We start from the raw sequence: 21,570 nt of genomic DNA on the forward strand, positions 1-21,570 counted from the left end.
CTAAGCCAGCTTGTATTGGGTGTTTGGGGAGCTGAAGCGACCCCTGTCGTCCACACTGGATAACAGCTTTGTGCTACTTTTTGGTTTTGTGGAGCAGTTTTTCTGGACATGTGAGATGAAACATCAGAAGTAAGGGGGTCTTCAATCTCATCTTGTTGTTTGTCAACTGCCTTGTCACCCATGTGTTGAGTTTTTGTTAAATTACATTAATGAAAAAATGAAAATATAAACACAAATATTACCCAGAAGAAATGGCCCTATTCTATTGCATTATGATATTTTTAGGCACGGTCCAAAATAATATCAGTGTGCACATACTTAGACAGCATATTTGAACAATACGTTTACACTATAAAATAGATCCCCAAGCACAACAATTCCTGCCTTGTGCCCTATGGTTAGGATAGGCTACCCGGGACTCTGGCATAAATTAAGCAAGTTTGAAAATGACATGACATTAAGATTTTCGAACCAAGCCAGCAGTACACAAGTAAAGACAGACTCAGTATAAGATTTATAGAAGAGCGACACAATGGTAGGAGGAGAGAAGAGAGGTTGGGAGCAGGAGAGGTTGGCTAGAGTGCCAATCTTGCCACCAACATAGCGCTCACATTAAAAACTCTCAGCCTCCTCAAACAGTAGAAGTGCTGCTGTGCCTTTCTGCAGATGACTTCTGTATTTTCCTTAAAACTCCATTTTGAGTGTCCCCAGATATTTAGAGCAGTCAACAATCTCCACTGTCTGATCTTTGATGATTGTTTCTTGTGGGTGAAATGTGTTTCTACTGAAATCGATGATTAGTTCCTTAGTTTTTGTAACATTTAGATGTTGCTGTGGGCAGAAGACTTAAAACACCAGTCCACAAAATCATCTAACCCTTGTCATGGACACCAAGGATGGGTTGGCATTCTGGATGGGATGATTGAAGGTTTGTTACATGGCCATGGCAGGACAGGGGCAGACGACTCACATGGACTATTTGCTTCCCCGATACAATAGGCGGCAGTCTCCCTGGGTTGTGGGGCCTGTATGTATACCCGCAGGGCAGGCTGGGAGTTACAGTCCCGTTAGACAGCCCTGCTGACTTCCATGGGTGCCACCAGGGGGAGCTGCAGGTACAGACCATACCTACTTTTAGGAGCTTCCGCCCTGACCCTGCTCGGCCTCATCCATGAGAGTCGGAGTCAGGAGAGAAGCTTAACATCACTCACCTGGAAGGAGTGGAGGAATAAAAGAAAAAAAGAAAGAAAGAGCAGAGAGAGAGGAGGGACATTTGTGATTATGAAACATGGGAGAATCCTTTTGTAAGGTATTTGTCAAAAATAAACCTGTGTTTATACCTGGGACTTGTGCTGGTGTGAGTGAGTTGGAGGGTTTGGGGGAGGGGGTGAGGTGGGGGGGAATCATTGGCACCCCCTACAGGTCACACTCTGGCCCAGGACTTTTTCGTTCTTATTCAGTAGGCTTACAATCACTGAGTCATCAGCAAATTTTAAGGTGAACCTGTTTTCAGATTTACTGGGGCAACCATCCATGTAAACCAGTGGTCCTCAACCTTCTCTATGCCCTGGACCCCTAGAAAAAGCTTGATTTATGTACGCAACCCCTACAAAATTAATATCACATTCCAAGATGAAGAAGTCAAACTTCTCATTTTTGAACCACAGATTGCAACACATACAGTAGTGTAGGTAAACAAATTGAAGTCAAAAAACAAGCTCTTAACTTAGTGCAGAAAATGTAAATGCAAATTAAGCAATTTACCTTTATAAATCTCAATAATCTTGTAAATGTGTCCCCCGTGAAGGTTAGATACTCGATTGACCATCCGGGGTTTGGGGTGTCCCATGAAGCATCAAGTGCTGTAAGGAAATGACACACAATCAAGAGCAAGGGGTTTGGGGGATTGAAGACCCCCCATGAAGCAATGGGTGCTGGTGCACTGCTATGAAACACCTGCACTGCAGTTCAAAAGCAGATGTGCTGCTGTGCTACCACCAGGACCATCAGCGGTGGAGGTGGGCTGAGTGTAAGCAGCAGGTGTTGCATCCAATTCAGTCCCTTCTTGTCACCCCCAGCAAAAATGTCAATCAACTTCAAAATCAATGATGTTTCGTGATCAAGGCTTGCACTGAAATCAATGCTCAACCTCGGCCTTGTCTATAGATCATTGCAAGGCTCAAATTCCATTCTCTTAATAAAAGTTATTCACTTTTACGAACGTTCTGTCTGTAGTGAGGAAACTGGCAAAAACGCACATTTCAGCAGCTCATTCACAGGTTGCAACTGAGTGCAATGCTTGATTCATTTCATATCACAGAACAGATGCACTAACTAATAAATGGCCTACAGATGATGGCACACTGTAGGACCCCCAATTGCACCACGACAGACAATGCATCTCCCTCAATTTTGGTGAATCACAACACAGCCTTCCTCTTTGTTGAACCTCTTGAAATGCCATCCCACACCCCCTGGGGATGCAGGCACCCCAGATTGGGAACCCCTGGTGTAGAGAACATACAGGAGAGATGAAAGACAAGACCCCTGAGGGAACCCTGTGGAGAAGGACAGCTTGCCAGACAAACCATCAGTGACTTTCACCCTTTTGAGTTCTGTCTGCTAAAACATCAATCAGTCACCCAATCCAAATGAAGTCCAAATCAAACTCTTTATTAAATAGTTTGTGGAATAGTTTGCTGGTTGATGTTAGGTGTGGATCATCTTTTTTTGTTTTTAAATCTAGGCTTAAGACTTATTTGTACACTGAAGCCTTTTTAGACTCTTAATAAATATGTCTTCATTTTCTTGGTCTTCTTCTCTCAGCTGCTCCCGTTAGGGGTTGCCACAGCGGATCATCTTATTCCATACCTTGCTGTCCTCGTCATCTTGCTCTGTCACCCCCATCACCTCCATGTCCTCTCTCACCACTTCCATAAACCTTCTCTTAGGCCTTCCTCTGTTCCTCTTGCCTCACAGCTCTATCCTTAGCACCCTTCTCCCAGTATACTCGTCATCTCTCCTCTGCACATGTCCAAACCAACGCAATCTCACCTCTCTCCGACTTTGTCTCCCAACCGTCCAACCTGAGCTGACCCTCTAATGTCCTCATTTCTAATCCTATCCATCCTTGTTACACTCAATACAAAGGTAATTTTTCAATATATTTTATTATTATTATTATTTGAATGTAGAGCTCTTTGTTTAGTGAAAGCTGTGCTAAAACGTACTTTATACATACATTTTACTTACTTACCTGTATAAGTCTCTCTTCAAGAAGTTGAGACTGGATGGTATTAACAAACCAAAGAGAAATCAACCAACAGAAGCCTCGCGTAAGTCCTCATGTCCTCCAAGTGTTCATACAACTGGTGAAGCAAAGTGACAATGGAGTCCTCTGTCTCCTCTATTAGCCTGGCAGGCAAGATGAGACAGACGTAAGAAACCCTGCGTTTTCTCTGTTAGCTTCCTCATTATAATAAGTTTACCAAAGGAGTTCATAACCAGTGTTGTCAGAGCCTCTGGTCTGAAGCCATTTAAGAGTTTAACTATTGGAATTACTGTTGCCTGTTTTTCCACAGCTTTGGGACCTTCTGCTGTTCTAATGGTATCGTAAAAATGAAATAAAAATAAAAATGGAGTTGAGTAGCAATGCACAGGATTTTCAAGAGCCTTCTACTAAGACTGCCTGGTCTGGGACTTTTATTTATTTTTCATTTCCTAACAATTTTCTCTACATCCTTTTAAACAAAAAATGTTCCTCCTTTATCCAAAACCATCTGCTTTAAGCACTGGGCTTGCTCAAGAATAATAAAATGGCTACATGCCACCTCAGGTTGTTATTTCAGCATACGTTCTTCAAAATTACTTTTCTTTATACGTTTTGGTTGTTTGGTCATATTGAATTCTTATTCACTAGGGGGCTCTGCCCCCTGCTCGCTTCGCTCGCCAACCCCTGGTGTTGGGAATGACAAAGAGCGTGATGTATGAATGAGATATAGAATAGTGTGACGGTGTAGATGATGCAAATAGAAAGCAAACAATAAAGTGTGTGGCACAGTGTAAAGGTTTATTTGAAAATTTCTTTGTACACGCCGTTTAAGTGTAAAAGGTAATTCCAGCTCAGAACTTGTAAGGTCATTTAAGATGGTTATTGTTGTGATCAGAGTCAAGTTTGTCAGAGCTTAGAAAGAGTTGTGTCTCTCCAGGAAGTAATGGAACGACTTGGGTATTAATGTTTTCCATATTAATATTTTTTGGACATAATATAGTGCGTTGTGTTAAAAGGGGCATTTGGTCTAATGAGATTGCTGTTCCAAATCTGTCTGTAACTAAGTCGTCGCAGATAAAGGCTTGAGGAATTGTAATAATATGTGGCTGAAGTCCAGCTGTATTGGTGAGTGTACCATCTCTCAGTTGTAATAAGCAATTGTTATGATCTGGTTCTGGACATCGTATCTTTTTTACTAACTGTATCTTTTGAAAGCAATGCCAATTGTCTGCGTATTTTAAGGTGCACTGAACAATAGCTGAGTGCATGGCATCTGGAAGAATAGCTAATCACTGTCTAAAATCTCCTCCTCATAAAAGTACCTTTCCTCCAAATCGAATATTATTATTCATAAACGTTTGTAGAAGTTTATGAATGGTGTTGAGTAAGTGACTTCATGTCATTGAACATTCATCAATAAACAACATTTTTTCAAGACGGATGTCACGTGCAGTGCCACCGTTAATGTTCATAGTGGATACCGATTTGTAGGATCTAATGTAGTTGATAAAGATTTAACAACGTGTAAATGTATAACTTGTATTTCCAGTTGTTTCTTCAGGGAATTGAACTGAATGACAATGATTGCAAATGACATTCATTAATCAGAATGAATTTTCTTGGTGTATGTTTTCCTTGTGCCGTTTGAGAGGCGCGTTGTTGCATGTGTAGTATTTGGGACGTGTTGTTTTGGAGCTGTAATCGATTTGCCTGTGCTGTGTGAGAAGCCCGTTGTAGCCTTCGCTGCCATTAACGTATGTCTGAGACGGGAGGTGTTTCGTTTTGAATCCGTGCCTGTTGCGATGCAGCACTTTGATTGATAGATTGCGTCATGTGGATCTAGGATGTAGATTTGTGCATATTTGCGTTGTTGATTTGTTTCAGGGTGCACTGTTCCAATGCGATGCAGTATTTGTGCACATATGCGAAAGTAGTATGGGCCATTGCCTTTTGGTGGCCTGATATTTACTCCGGTATATGCAAAAGCAAATGAACCATTGTAGGATCTAATGCAGTTCATAAAGTTTTTACTTTTAGGTACATCGTTAGTTAGAAGCTTTAGTTGAGCTTTGCGTTTTTGGAGTCGAGACATTTTTTCTTTTAGAAATATGGATAAGTAATAAGGAGTATTGCACTCACTGTTAATATGGAGCCTTTTCTGCGGTTGAACGGTTAATAGTGCCTTATCGTAATGAGATCCACCTATGCTGCATAGCCGTCTATTTTGTTGTTTCTTTCGTTTTCGTGTGTTTGTTCTTGTTATCCTTTCCTTTTCGTTTTGTACCCGTGACCGTGTATTCATGACTTGTTTCTTTCTCAGCATGCGAAATATGGATAAGTAATATGGAGGATCGCAGTCACTGTTAATATGTTTCCTTTTCTGCAGTTGAACGGTTAATAGTGCCTTATTGTAAGGAGATCCACCAATGCTGACACCTATGCTGTCTAGTGTGAAGGTGTTGATGTTCACTTTAGAATATATGGCTTTGGGTGTCACTTCTTATGGATGTGTGTGTGTGTGTGGGGGGGGGGGGGGGGGGTTGAGGATTGTTGTCGCGCGAGCGTCTTCTTTCTTTTTGTGTTCCTGTGTCTTGTTGAATCCCCCTCTTTGTGTGTGTCCCGTCCGGTGCCTGTAGGGGGGGGGGGGGGGGGTGCCTTGCTGTTGTGCGCGAGCCTCTTTTTTTTTTTTTGGGTCTAGTTTCGTGCTTTGCTTGCGTTTGAATACTTTTTTATGTGCCGTTTCCTTTTTTCGGTGCTCTTTGCGCCTCATTTCTCAATTTTTCCTGTGCTCACTCCTTTTTTCTGTGGTCTTGTCTGCCTCTCGCGGCCCCTCATCCGCCTCTCTCGCCCTCTTCTATCCGCCTTTCTCGGCTCCTCAGCCGACCCCCGCGGACTCTTTTTGCGCCTGCGCAGTACGTCTTTTTGCAGCTACGGCCCATTGCCGGATGTGCCTGTGTCCATCATCCGGTTTAGCATTCTCGGTTAGTAATATGGATGTTCTTCCATGATGCCATTTTAATTTGGCACAGGCGACGCTATTTTGTGCAGTTTTGTTTGACCGTTGCCATGCAGTAGCTATTGGTAACGTCAGAGGGCATGAACTGAGAGACATCAGGGGTCACAAAATATAAAGTTCAGCCCCTTATCCGAGTTTACCAATGCCAAAAGTATGTTCGTGTGTTTAAAAGTTTCTCTGACCTTTTTTTCCCCTTTTGGATTTTTGACTTCAATTTAGATTTTTGTTTTGGGCTTAGACGTTAGTTTTTTTTTGATCTTCTTTCTTTGACTTTTGCATTGGCTACAACTCCCATTTATTCCCAGGTCTTTATATTTCCTGTGTGGCTTTTCCTAACACGTGTATCTTTTCCCTTAGAGTCACTTACCAACAGTGCAATCCTCCTTTCTGTGCTGATCATTTCTGATTAAGCTGAAAGGTCAGCATTACGTCATAACCAGGGCTGTCTTAACGCATGGGCATGCTGGGCAGTTGCCCAGGGGCCCCACAAGCAAAGGGGCCTCATGCTAATGTACGTATGTTGTGACTTGCTGAGTGGTTGTGTAGGTAGGAGCCCCAGTGCACTGCTTTGCTCGGGGGTCTATAATGTTGTTAAGACGACCCTGGTCATTACTCTGAAGATATGGGTAGCTTTGTCTTCAGCAAATTGTTCGACTTTGTAGGACATTCATGTGTAATTTCTGACTCAGAAACTCAGATTTACCATCTCTCTGATAGCATGTGAATGAGGCATAAATGAGAGTTCCAAAGCCAAAATACAGCGAAAGAAATTGTGGTTGAGACAAGTTTGTGTCTCTGAGACAAATATTCAGCACACATGTTAATTCTTTTGTTTATATGTTGTCCAAAAATTTAATAATACCATAGAGCAGGGGTGTCAAACTGGAGGGCCACAGTGGCTGCAAGTTTTCATTCTAACCCTGTTCCTAATCAGTGACCAGTTAACTTCTTTTCCCTTTATTTTAATAGTCTTGTTTTTAAGGATTCAGTCCTCTGAATTGATTTGTTTCTTCATTAAATGACAGCCAAACAGAAATGAGAGGTGAAATGAGCCAACAGATGACCAGCTAAACTGGTATTTCAAACTCCAACCAATTTCACTCCAACCAGTCTCTTAATGAGAAACTAATTCTTGCTGTTAATTAAACCCGTTATTTAATTCCATGGCTTTTTGCTGCTCTCATTCTGCCAGATATTTCCAAAACTGACGATTTTTCTGTTTTTTCTAAGAATATCGTCAAAATGTTTTGGTGACCTGAGAGATGAACCTTACTGAGACCTTCACCTTTCTTTATTTTCAGCTATTGTGTGATGGGCACAGGTGAGCTGGTCATGTGGTGTCATTTCCTGTTGTTTGGCTGCTAATTAAGGAAAAAGAGACAATTAAGGGGCCTGAGTCAAGTTAATAAAAACTATAACGCAAAAGAAGTTAATTAGCACCCAAAACTGTTCACTAATGAAGAAGATGGCTAGAATGAAAACCCGCAGCCACTGTAGCCCTCCAGGACCAGAATTTGACACCCATGCCATAGAGAGTGAGTTCCTGTAACTGCCCCTACCATCCATGTCTTGGTGACAGACTCTCAAAATGGTGGCATGCATTAGTAAACAAATGTGGTAGTGAAGCAAAATGGAAGATAATAAACAATCAGATATTATTTGTTTAATGCACTCTATGGACAAAAGTATGTGGACAACTCTCTGAAAGGTTGAATTCAGGTGTTTTATTGTTAATGGGTGCATAAAATCAAACACATAGCCATGCAATCTTCATTAACAGACATTGGGTTGTACTGAAGAGCTCAGTGGGTATAAACGTGGCACAGTCATAGGGTGCCACCGTTATCACAAGTCAGTATACAAGCTTTCTGCTCTGCTCGATCTGCCTGATCAACTGTGAATGTCGTTGTTGTGAAGTGAAAGCATCAAAGAGCAACAACAGCTCAACCATGAAGTGGCAGACCACACAAACTCACAAAGCAGGTGCTGTAGATGGTAAAAGTCACCGATCATCAGTTGCATCTCTCACCATGGTGTTCCAAGTTGCCACTGGAAACAACATCAGCACAAGAATTGTGTGCCAGGAGCTTCATGAAATGGGTTTCCATGGCCAAGCCTGAGATCACTATGAGCAATGTCAAGTGTCGACTGACGTGGTGTAAAGCATGCTGCCATTGGATTCTGGAGCAGTGGAAATGTGTTCTCTGGAGTCATGAATCACGCTTCACCATCTGGTAGTCTAATGGATGATTCTGTGTTTGACACATGCGAGGTGAACACTTCCTTCTGGACTACATTGTGCCTAATGTAAAGTTTGGTGGAGGTGGGATAATGGCAGGGTTTAGGCTGGGCCCTTTGGTTACAGTGAAGGGTACTGTTAATGCTACAGCAGACAAAGACATCTGAGACAATTATGCACTGACAACTTTATGACAGCAGTTCGAGGAAGGCTGTGATGTCTAATAGGGTCCTATGGTGACCCTATTTTCCCTTTAATACTCTTTACTGTGTAGACATAATAAAATGTCTTAAATCCCATGCATGTACCATTCTGTGATCAGGTACTTTAGTACTTCCTGTCTCCTTCACTTCTACATCTGTAACCTCAGACAATTAGACACTGTAAAGGAAGAAGCAGGAGTTAAGTTACACATTTAATTATGTATTATGGATAATTTGCCCAAAACAATTGAGAAAACAGGGTACAATGTGAATATTGGCAAACCACACTATTACTGCTCAAGTAGCAGTGCATCTTGGGTCCATAGGTGTCTCTAGGCTTATCTTCTTCTTACGCCTGTCTCAATATGGCTGCCAGGACAGACTTGGCTTCGTCATGGTCTTCTCTTCATGGCCAGATGGTAGGGAGGTAAAGGTAAGGTGACCAACATTATAGCATTCTTATTACAAGTCACAAACCAATGGGGTGTCCTGGTAAAGGATGGCCTCCAATACAAAATCAGCCATACTTCAGGCCAATAGAATTAGTTTATCTGTCCCTTCCTGAGCCATTTACCAATGAAAGTGTTCAGGTACAACTCATCTACCAGTTGCCCTTTTCCTATCCTCTAAGCACAAAGCCAGGTCTAGAAGGACATGGAGGGACCCGAGTGGCCTTCACAGAACCCTGACTGCAGAGCACTGATGGTGAAGGAGATCTTCTTGTCCAACAGTAGTATCTGACCTCAAAAATAATTTTTTTGGCTGAATGGACATAAATTCACACAGACACACTCCAGAATCTTGTGGAAAGAAGAATGAAGGCTATTAGAGGGGAGCCAACTCCATATTATTGGCCTTTTCTTTTGGAATGGGATGTACATAATCCATCCATCCATCCATTTTCCAACCCGCTGAATCCGAACACAGGGTCACGGGGGTCTGCTGGAGCCAATCCCAGCCAACACAGGGCACAAGGCAGGGAACCAATCCTGGGCAGGGTGCCAACCCACCGCAGGACACACACAAACACACCCACACACCAAGCACACACTAGGGCCAAGTTAGAATCGCCAGTCCACCTAACCTGCATGTCTTCGGACTGTGGGAGGAAACCGGAGCGCCCGGAGGAAACCCACGCAGACACGGGGAGAACATGCAAACTCCACGCAGGGAGGACCCGGGAAGTGAACCCGGGTCCCCAGGTCTCCCAACTGCGAGGCAGCAGCGCTACCCACTGCGCCACCGTGCCGCCCGGATGTACATAATGCATTAGCAAAACTAAAATAAAATAATAAAATCCATAATATAAGGGTTATGGAAACAATTCTTTATTCTAAGAATGTTTTGAGTGAGAAAAATTTTGATAAACAAATTCCAGCTTCATGATAATTTGCTGCATGCTACACCCTTAGTGATTGTTATGTGTCACCAAGGGTACACAGAAGAAAACAACTGTAGGACACCCTCACAGCCACACCCATACCAAGTGTGTGGCAGATGGAGTACAGACTGTGGCCTTTACCCATTTTGATCGTGACAGGTTGAGAGGCCTCCAACCTCAGAAGATGCAGGGGTGGAAACCAGATATGTGAAATCTTGCTTGTTTTTGATCATCACATTTTTAGAGATGACAAGTTCAAGTCTTTTGAAATTGGCTTTATGGAAGCATCACTGGAAATGTCACTTAGGGTGACCTAATGGCGCCAGTTGTGGACAGTTTTGTGTGTTGGTTTTCTAATTAGGTCCACCAACCTTTTATTTAATTCATCATCAAGAGGGCTTGCCAGATGGTTTAAGCTGACTTCTTTTCATCTCCTCATGGACATCCGTGGTGGGTGCAGGTGCCCCTCACAGGTAAGCAAAGTGACATTTTTTTGTGTTAATGGATTTGTATTGGAATTAAAGTTGCAAAACTATTGTTTATATTACGTTTTCAATGTTTACTTTGCATTGTGGGTTTTTTATGACTTAACTGTACACCAATCCGTCGCTATTTGTATTTCCAATGTCCAAAAGATATTCTGTTTTATTTGCGTCCAAAGTTCACTATCCATATCAACACCCCCTGTTCTGAACTTGCGTACAAAAAAAAAACAAACAATACAAAACAAAATGTAAAAAGCACACACGCACCAGAGAAAAGCTTAAAGTGCCCATCCATCCTGAATAGATGAAGAACGTGTGCCATGGGCTGTTTGTGTCAAGGCTGCGTTTGTGCTGTTACTGTTTAAAACTTGAGTGTTTTTGGTAATTCAAGGGGCACCAAGGTCCTCAAAGTCTAATAATACTGAAAGTGTGCCATGGACACCAAGGGGGCACTATTTTGGTAACTCAAGGGGTACGTGTTCCCCTATTCACCGCCTAAGGCCCCCTATGGGCTTTGACCAGCACTGCTATTATTGCAAAATATTGCATGCATTCCATAATATTCAGGTACATTCAAGAACTTTGAAAGTTGGACAGTGACATTTTTGTTTAGTTACTTCATCAGAGTTAGTTATCATATATTTGCCTATTAAATATTTTTATAACAATGAGTCATGTTAAAAAATAACAATGAGAACAGAATGCAAATAACAGGTGTTAAATGACAGCATAACATAAAGTAGATATTTTTAATAGTATTTCACAATTCTCTTAGTTAAAAATGGAGTCTGTGTGGTCTTGTGGGGTCTCAGATAGCTTTTATAGATGAAGATGTCAACTTACATGTTGTAATGGATAGCATGCAGGGACTGGCATTCTGTCCAGCACTGAACAAGGATCCTTACCTGGCTGAGTATAATGGAAAGAAGGCAACTTAATTGAGTTATTTATTTCCTGAAAATGCTAGATGGCAGCGTTCCTGGGTAATGGGAACCTCTATGGATACCCACAGATCAAGTCAGAAATTGTAGTCCCATGGAACAGCCCCTGTTGAGTCCCATGGGTGCTGCCAGGGGGCTCTGAAGGGAGTAATGGTCCCTACTTTATGGGACTTACGCCTAACCTGGAAGTGCTTCTGATGGACAGTCTCGTGACACAGGAAATACTCCCAGGTCCTACATAAAGGAAGCAGCTCCACTTCAGTACAGGGAAGTCAGAATTGGAATGAAGGAAGAAAGGGACAAAGAGAGAAAGAGTAGATTTGTGTCCAGGCTTGCAATTTCGAATAACTTGTAAAGATGTTTTGTACAATAAATCAATTGTTTGAAACCAGGACTTGTGTTAGTGAGATTGTATTTGGGGTTTGGTGTGCTGCAACACTCCCTACTGGTCACAGTGTGTAAAAACTTAATCGAGTTACATCTAGGGTTACCAGACGTCCCTTATATACAGGACATGTCCCATATTTGATCATTTTGTCCCCTGTCCCGTATTGACCTTTCAGGGACACCCAAATGTCCTGTATTTAGTTCATTTTCAAATTTCGTAATAAAAATATATTTTTACTACCTTCTTACGGTACTTAGTTGTAACTTTATAAGTAATTATACTTTCTTTTCTCAGATTCGTTTGATGAAAATAATCCAAATGTAATGAGGACACTAGTGTTTGCTTGCCTGTTTGCAACTTTTTCAGTTGCTATGGTTGGCGGAGGGCATGTATAAATTTATATATATAGTAATATAGAGAGAGATTTTAAGAGTGTCCCGTATTTCTAATTTTATAATCTGGCAACCCTAGTTACATCCCATTGTTAGTTGTTGGTTGTTAGGGTCTACAGCTAATTACAATTTTTATGAATCTTTTGGAAGTTCTGTGTATTCTGTGTTTTACTGATGTTTTTGTTCATTTTGAGTTATTATTTTTCATGTCCACATATTATTTGTGTTGAGTTCACATGTGATTTTGTAATTGTGTTCTGTCCCTTTGAATGTAGCTATGTTGCTTGTTTTTTGTGGGTGGAGCCCCAGGAGTTGTGACCACCCTGATATCACCACTCCTGAGCCCTCCCCCAGGCTAATTAAAATGGTAGAGAAGGCTCAGGAGGTGGGACTCATTCCTTTGGAGGAGCTTCAAAGTATTTTGTTGTGTTTTCTGTTTTTCCTGATTCATTGTGGTCTATTTAACAACAACAACATTTATTTATATAGCACATTTTCATACAAAAAGTAGCTCAATTGCTTTACATAATGAAGAAAAGAAAAATAAAAGACAAAATAAGAAATTAAAATAAGACAACATTAGTTAACAAGGAATAAGGTCCAATGGCCAGGGTGGACAGAAAAATAATAAAAAAAAAAAAACTCCAGACGGCTGGAGAAAAAAAATAAAATCTGCAGGGGTTCCAGGCCACGAGACCGCCCAGTCCCCTCTGGGCATTCTGCCTAACATAAATGAAATAGTCCTCTTTGTAGTTAGGGTTCTCACGGAGTCACTTGATGCTGATGGTCATACAGACTTCTGGATTTTAATCCATCCATCATTGTTGGAACATCACGGTGCTTTGAGTAGCTGCGCCACCACCAAAAGGACACCGGAAATGGAAACAGAAGAGAGAGTAGGGGTTAGTACAGATTTTAGAGCCACCATGAATAGTTATTATAATGAATTGGATATACAGAGTATCAGTATTTAAATTACAGTAAAGTTATGAGAAGGCCATGTTAAAATAATGTGCTTTCAGCAGTTATTTAAAGTGCTCCACTGTATTAGCCTGGCGAATTCCTACTGGCAGGCTATTCCAGATTTTAGGTGCATAACAGCAGAAGGCCGCCCGCCTCACCACTTCTTTTAAGTTTTGCTCTTGGAATTCTAAGGAGACACTCATTTGAGGATCTGAGGTTACGATTTTGAATATAAGACGTCAGACATTCCGATATATAAGATGGGGCGAGATTATTTAAGGCTTTATAAACCATAAGCAGAATTTTAAAGTCAATCCTGAATGACACAGGTAACCAGTGTAGTGACATCAAAACTGGAGAAATGTGCTCAGATTTTCTTTTCCTGGTTAGGATTCTAGCAGCTGCATTCTGCACTAGTTGCAAGCGATTTATGTCTTTTTTGGGTATTCCTGAGAGGAGTGCGTTACAGTAATCTAGTCGACTGAAAACAAACGCGTGAATTAATTTCTCAGCATCTTTCAATGATATAAGAGGTCTAACTTTTGCTATGTTTCTTAAGTGAAAAAATGCTGTCCTAGTGATCTGATTAATATGTGATTTAAAATTTAGATTACAGTCAACAGTTACCCCTAAGCTTTTTACCTCCGTCTTGACTTTTAATCCTAATGTATCCAGTTTATTTCTAATAGCCTCATTGTATCCATTATTGCCAATCACTAAGATTACAGTTTTCTCTTTATTTAACTTGAGAAAGTTACTATTCATCCATTCTGAGATACAAGTTAGACATTGTGTTAGTAAATCAAGAGAATCGGGGTCATCAGGAGCTATTGATAAATACAGCTGTGTGTCATCAGCATAGCTGTGGTAGCTCATGTTGTGCCCTGAGATAATCTGACCTAACAGAATCATGTAGATTGAGAAGAGCAGCGGACCCAGGATAGAGCCTTGTGGAACACCATATAGGATATCATGTGTCTTTGAGTTGTAATTACCACAACTAACAAAGAATTTTCTCCCTGCCAGGTAGGATTCAAACCAATTTAAGACACTGCCAGAGAGGCCCACCCATTGACTAAGGCGATTTCTAAGAATATTATGATCAATGGTGTCAAATGCGGCACTCAGATCTAAGAGAATGAGAACAGATAAATGACCTCTGTCTGCATTTACCCGCAAGTCATTTACTACTTTAACAAGTGCAGTTTCTGTGCTATGATTTGTTCTAAAACCTGACTGAAATTTATCAAGAATAGCATGTTTATTGAGGTGCTCATTTAACTGTATAATGACTACCTTCCCTAGAATTTTACTTAAGAAAGGCAGGTTAGAGATGGGTCTAAAATTTTCGGGGGGTCAAGATTATTTTTCTTAAGTAGGGGTTTAACTACCGCAGTCTTAAGACATTCTGGGAAGACCCCCGTATCTAATGACCTTAGTAATGATCTTAATGATAATTAACCTTCTTGGCATTCCTTAGGCATCACTTGGGCTTGGAATTCTATGAAAAAAAGACCTTTTTGATAGCATATACAATGTTAAACCTGAATAACACTTGGGTCATTATTCTGCTGCCATCTTGTAGATAAAATTACATTATACATACATTGTACTGCAATAAAATCATGAATTTTTCTATTTGTTGTGTCACTCTATGGTAATTTCTCAATATTCATGAGTAGGATGGAGCCTGCAACCAAAAAAAACACAATTGGGTGTAAATGAAAAGCTGTAAAGTCAGTTTTAGAACAATCTGAAACTGAAACATTAAGTTGAAAAAAATAAAGGTGATGATAATGTGGGGCTGAGTAGTCAAGTCAAGTCAAGTTGGGGAGCATGCACTGGTACAGTGTGTTGCCGCACCAACTACACAACAAAACAACTCGGGATCCCAATTTGCAACCCCCCAGGCAGACATGAGGTCCAGTCCCACCCTCTGGAAATGACCCTCTATCTGCCGCAGCCAGGTGTTACGTGGGCGACCCCTTGGTCTGGTCCAGCCACTCGGGTCCCCAACAATCTTATGAGCTGGATCACCCTCGGGGAAACGCGCCACATGGCCGTAGTGCCGTAACTGACGCTCCCTCACAATGCATGTAATGTGCCTAATTCGGGACTCCATGAGCAACTGTTCATTCATCACAAAGTCAAACCAACGGTACCCAAGGAGAGACACAGTACCGGAAAGACACAGTACCAAAGGAGTCCAGTCTTCATCTCAGGTCACTGGATAGCGTCCATGCCTCGCAACCATATAGCAAGACAGGAAGCACCAGGACTCTAAAGACTTGGACCTTCGTCCCTTTGCATAGATATCAGGAGCGCCACACACCCCTTTCCATCGACATCATGACCCCCCATGCTCTCCCAATCCGTCTACTGACTTCATAGGAAGAGTCACCAGAGACTTGAATGTCACTGCCAAGGTAAGTAAACCTCTTGACAAGGTCGACATTCTCTCCGCAAACAGACACACTGCTGATGGCTGTGCCCAAGAGGTCATTAAAGGCCTGGATGTTGGTTTTTATCAGGACACTCGCAAGCTCAGACACTCAGACTCCTCACTCAGTCTCTCGAGTGGCCCTATCAGAACCTCCATTGACTCAACGAAGATCACAGCATTGTCAACAAAGTCAAGATACTTGAACCTTTCTTCACCAACAGATGCCCCACAGCAGCTGGACCCCACGACCTTGCCCGACACCCAGTCCATGCAAGCATTGAACAGAGTAGGAGCAAAAACAGACCCCTGACGAACCCCAGAATCAACTGGGAAAAACACAGAGGTCCTGCCTCCACTCTGCACAGCACTCACATTACCAGTGTACAGGCCGGCCATGATATCCAGCAACCTCGAGGGCATCCCGCGAACCCTCAGGATGTCCCACAGGGCAGATAGATCAACTGATTGAAACGCTTTGTGAAAATCAACAAAGGCTACAAAGAAACTCTGGCGATATTCATGTTTTCGCTCCATTAGAACCCTCAGTGCCAGGATGCGGTTGATGGTAGACTTCTTAGGCGTAAAACGAGACTGTTCCGGTCACTAGTAGGTGAGCAAATGATCACGGATCCTATTGAGGACGACCCTAGCAAGGACCTTACCCGGCACAGAGAGCAGTGTTATCCCCCTGTAGTTGCTGCAATCCAGGTGATCACCCTTCCCTTTCCTGAGTAGAATCTTTATAAAATAAAAGATTTACTATTCAAAAAATCTCTAAAACCAAAAATAAGCTCAGAGGAGCATGAAGGCAAAACTAAAAGGAAAGTCCCAATCACAAATCCAAAGAGTGGTCAAAGCAAAGAAATCACAGAGCACTTAAAGAATCACAATAAACACTCACCAACTCCAAAGCACAGTCAAATGAACAGCAAGGGACTGTGTGTTGCCACAGGCTTTATAGGACTGAGTGCAGTCCCTTGCAGTGATGGGCAGGCAGCCCTGCCTCTTGGTGGACCACCCATAAAACACAAGCAAGATTATAAAAGATGTATTAACATAAAGAAATTAAATACTCAACATTGTAAAAATACAAAATAGACATAAAAGTGACATTTGAACTCCAGCCAGGGGAGAACCCTGGTTGAAATTTAACACCTTTCAGCTGGCATTTCTCATATGCAATTCCAAGAAGAAACTGATCTACAGCCCACCCTAGCCTCTCCTGAACTGCCACCTCTACATCACCATAGAGGCCAAAAGCTGTGTGTTATCTTCCATGGTGACCTCACCCTTATCCACAATCTCCCAAAAATTGGACTAAATGTTATGGCTCTGCTGTTGCTGGGTTCCTGTAATTCCCAGAACCACATCAAAGTCATTCTAGAACATTTATTTACCATCAACCAATCACATTTAAAGTTAGCCTCTAATGTCATAAAGAAGGGACTGCCCAAACAAAATGCAAAACCTGTTGTTGTAAGGAAAACAAAGCACAGTTTCTTCTTCATTCTAGAATGTATTACAAAATCAGAGCTTAAAGGAGAAAGACCCGTCATCCTTTAAATTCCTAAGGCAATCTGATTATTTAAACTATTAAAGCATAGTGTATATAAAAAAATAAGTGCCTTTATAAATGCAACCCCTGCTTTATTGATGTCAGGAGCTAACTTTAAACCTGATGAGAGTGAATTACAGATCAAAGCAAAACAGATTTCCTCCCTGGGGAGAATTCAAGTTTTATCTAAAATTGGAGGAAATTAAAGTCGCTCTTCAAGTAACAATATTACAGCTTATGTCAGCCCTTCTTCAACGCCATGATCAGCTGGCACATTGCTTCAAGTAATGAAAGTTATGGTTATCCTTTCTTTTTTTTTTTAAATTTTATTTATTAATTTTATTGTAATCATTCCATACAAATAGATCGATTTATAACAAAAAGAAAAACAATTGAAGACAAATCAAACCCCACCCCTGAGAAGGAGAGCTTAGCCAAAGGAGAATTGCTTAGCGCTTTTTAATAAGGCAACAATAAACAAAAGAAAGGAAGAAATATATATAGGTAAATAAAAAATGGAGAAGGAAAATAAATGCGGTAATAGTTATTTCTCTTATTCTAATATAATATTGATTAGATCCTGCCAGGTTTTGAAAAAATTCTGTACAGATCCTCTAACTGAGAATTTCAAATAATATAAAACATCGGTTTCCCACTGACTTATCAGAGCAGAGTTAGGATTCTTCCAATTTAACAAAATAAGTCTGCGTGCCAAAAGTGTAGTGAATGCAATCACCGTTTGCTTGTCCTTCTCCACTTCAAGTCCGTCTGGAAGAACACCAAACACAGCTGTTAGTGGGTTAGGAGGGATTGTGACCCCAAGGCTGTCTGAAAGGCACTTAAAATTTTGGTCCAAAATGATATTAGTTTGGTGCAGGCCCAAAACATGTGACCCAGTGAGGCAGGAGCTTGGTTGCAGCTTTCGCAGGTTGGATCTTGCCCTGGAAACATTTTGGAAAGTTTTAAGCGAGACAGATGAGCTCGATATATAATTTTTAGTTGAATAATTCTATGCTTTGCACATATGGAGCTCGAGTGAATTCTCTGCTTTGCTACCTTCCACTCCTTTTCTGATATGTCGAGTGAGAGATCTTCTTCCCAATGTCCTCTTGGGTCTTTGAAAGGAAGGTACTCTAATAAGATTTTATATAATGTGGAAATGATGTTTAATTCCTCGAAATTGAGCAGTATTTTTTCCAGCATGATGGAGGGTACGAGGTGAGGAAAATCGGGCAGTTTCTGTTTCTAATTTGAAGATAGTGAAAGAAATGTGTAGCTGGGAGGTTGAATTTGGAACGTAATTGTTCAAAAGATGCAAATATGTTGTCTATATAAAGATCTCTGAGCATTTTAATCCCAAAACTTTTCCAGGTATTAAAAACTGGATATGTTTGCGAGGGTTGAAAGAGGTGGTTCTCTTGCAGAGGTACTGCAGATAAAAGATTTTTCATCTTAAAATGCTTTCTAAGTTGGTTCCATATTCTGAGTGAGTAAAGCACAATTGGGTTATTAGTATACTAGGGGGCTTCGCCCCCTGCTCGCTTCGCTCGCCAACCCCCCGTGCCTGCTTTGCTTCCGCAGTTTCAGATGCGCGTTGTAGGCGCCTATGTTCATTGTATTTGTCCATGCTGGCGCGTTTTTGTAGCTGTGTTAGTCGAGCTGTTTGGTTCTGGAGCCGAGACAGTTTTGCTTCCGCGGTTTCAGACGCGCGTAGTAGGCTCCCACATTTATTTTCTTTATCCATGCGGGCTCGTGTTTGTAGCTCCGTTAGTCGAGCTGGTTTGTACAATCCCAAGCAGCACATCATTCCTAACTTCACACCGCAGTAGTGCCACTCACAATATGGCGGTGACGCCTGCGCCTTCACTCCGCAGTAGTGCCACTCACAATATGGCAGTGATCTTTGTGGACCTGTGGGGCCTCCGTAGCCTCTTCCATTTGAATCTGGGCTGCAGCACAGAATCCTCTTTTTTTGTGTGTCCGTGTCGGTAGTCGTTAACTATGGGCGTGTTGTTGCTTCATTTCTCATTCACGTCATGAGCTGTTTCGTTTTTGAGCGGTGACTCCTTTGTGCGCAGTGGATCACACTTCACTGGCGGTTTATGAGATGCGTGCTGTCGGCGCCTGTGCAGTACGTCTCCTGCGTCCATCGCCGTGTACCTGGGTCCATGCCAACCGGTTTACCATTCTCAGTTAGTAATATGGATTTGCGATAACTTGCATTTATTGGAGAGCAGAGCAGGGAGTATAAAGAAGTACTACAGGATTTTACTTCTATTGCGGACCAAGCCTGTGTATGTTCATTTTTTTGTGTCCAAGTTTTTATGGCTTGTATGTTTGCTGCCCAGTAATAAAACTGAAAATTAGGTAAAGCCATGCCACCTTCTGCCTGAGGTCTTTGTAGGGTCGCTCTTTGGATACGTGGGTGTTTTGAGTTCTAAATGAATGAGGTTATTGTTCTAATTGCTTAAAAAATGATTTATTGATATATATTGGAATGTTTTGAAATAAAAAAAGAAGTTTAGGAAGGATATTCATCTTAACAACTTTAATTCTTCCGGCTAGAGTGAGATGAAGGGTTGACCATCTATGCAAGTCTTGCTTAATTTTTTCCATACAGATGGCAACATTTTGTTGATAAAGAGCTTTATGTTTACTTGTGATATTTACCCCTAGGTATTTAAACTGATCTGCTATGGTAAAAGGTAGGGTGTCTAATCTAATATTATATGCTTGTGAATTCACTGGAAAGAGTATACTTTTATTCAGATTAATTCTGAGACCGGATATCTTTTGAAATTCTGTTAGTGCTGTTAGAACTGCAGGTACAATGTTTTCTGGGTCTGATATATATAAAACCATATCATCTGCATATAGAGAAATTTTCTGTTCCAGTCCTTCTCTGATAATCCCCTTTATCTGATAAGAATTTCGACAGTGAACCGCCAGTGGTTCAATGGCGATTGCAAACAGCAGTGGTGACAAGAGACATCCTTGTCTGGTACCACGTTCTAGCTTAAAGTAGTCTGAGCAAATGTTGTTAATACAAACTGAAGCTTCTGGATTGGTATACAATAGTTTGATCCATGCACAAATATTTGGGCCAAACCCAAATTTCTCCAATGCAGTGAAAAGGTAGTTCCATTCAATCATATCAAATGCTTTTTCTGCATCTAATGATAGTAATATCTCTGGGGTGTTTGATTTTGCTGGTGAATATATAACATTAAACAAGCGTCGGAGATTGGAAGATAGGTGTCAGCCTTTAATAAATCCAGTTTGATCTTGTGATATTACCGAGTGCAGCACTTTCACCATCCTTCTAGCTAGAATTTTTGAGAGTATCTTAACATCATTATTCAGGAGTGAAATTGGTCTGTATGATGAACATTGTAACAAGTCCTTATTTTGTTTAGGAAAGACAGTGATTAATGCTTGTCGAAATGTTTGAGGTAGTATTTGGTTGTCTCTAGCTTCTGTAAATGTTGCCAATAAGAGGGGAGCTAGCTGAGTGGAGAATTTCTTATAAAATTCTACGGGGTAACCATCAGGACCTGCTGATTTCCCGCTTTGAAGTGACTTTATAGCATCTAGTAATTCTGTTAGCGTCAGAGGTTTATCCAGTTCCTCAGCACTTAAAGCATCTATTTGTGGTGTCTGTAATGTATCCAGAAATGCATTAGATTGTGTGTTGTCTTCTTTGAACTCAGTAGAATATAAGGATTTATAATAATCTCTAAATGCGTGCATTATATTTTTATGGTCAATGATTTCTTCTCCATTCGTGTTGGTGATTACTGGTATTGCACTGCGAACTTCTTGTTTGTGAATTTGTTGAGCTAAAAGCTTATTAGCTTTCTCTCCGTGTTCATAGTAATGATGTCTTGACTTATAAATAAGTTGTTCAGTTTCTTTAGTTGTTAAGATGTTAAGTTCTGTATGCAGGGCCTGCCTTTTCCTGTGGAGAGCTTCACTTGGACGCTTGGCTTGTTCTTCATCTATTCTAGTAATTTCGCTTCTTAGCTCTGACACTTTTTTGGTTTCTAATTTATTTCTGTGGGAAAGATATGAAGTAATCTGTCCTCTTAAGAAGGCCTTTAGAGTTTCCCAGAGTGTTCCTGCAGAAACCTCTGTGGGCGTATTTGTCTCTAGGAAGAAGCTGATTTGTTTGGATATAAATTCTGTGCAGTTCTCGTCTGCCAATAGAAGAGGGTTAAGGCGCCATCTGCGAGGTGAGTGTGAGGGGCTTATCTCCGACCATGCCCCTCTAGCTCCAAGACTAGAGGGGCATGG

The sequence above is a fragment of the Erpetoichthys calabaricus genome, chromosome 3 (assembly GCF_900747795.2).
Source record: "Erpetoichthys calabaricus chromosome 3, fErpCal1.3, whole genome shotgun sequence".
Lineage (NCBI taxonomy): Eukaryota > Metazoa > Chordata > Cladistia > Polypteriformes > Polypteridae > Erpetoichthys > Erpetoichthys calabaricus.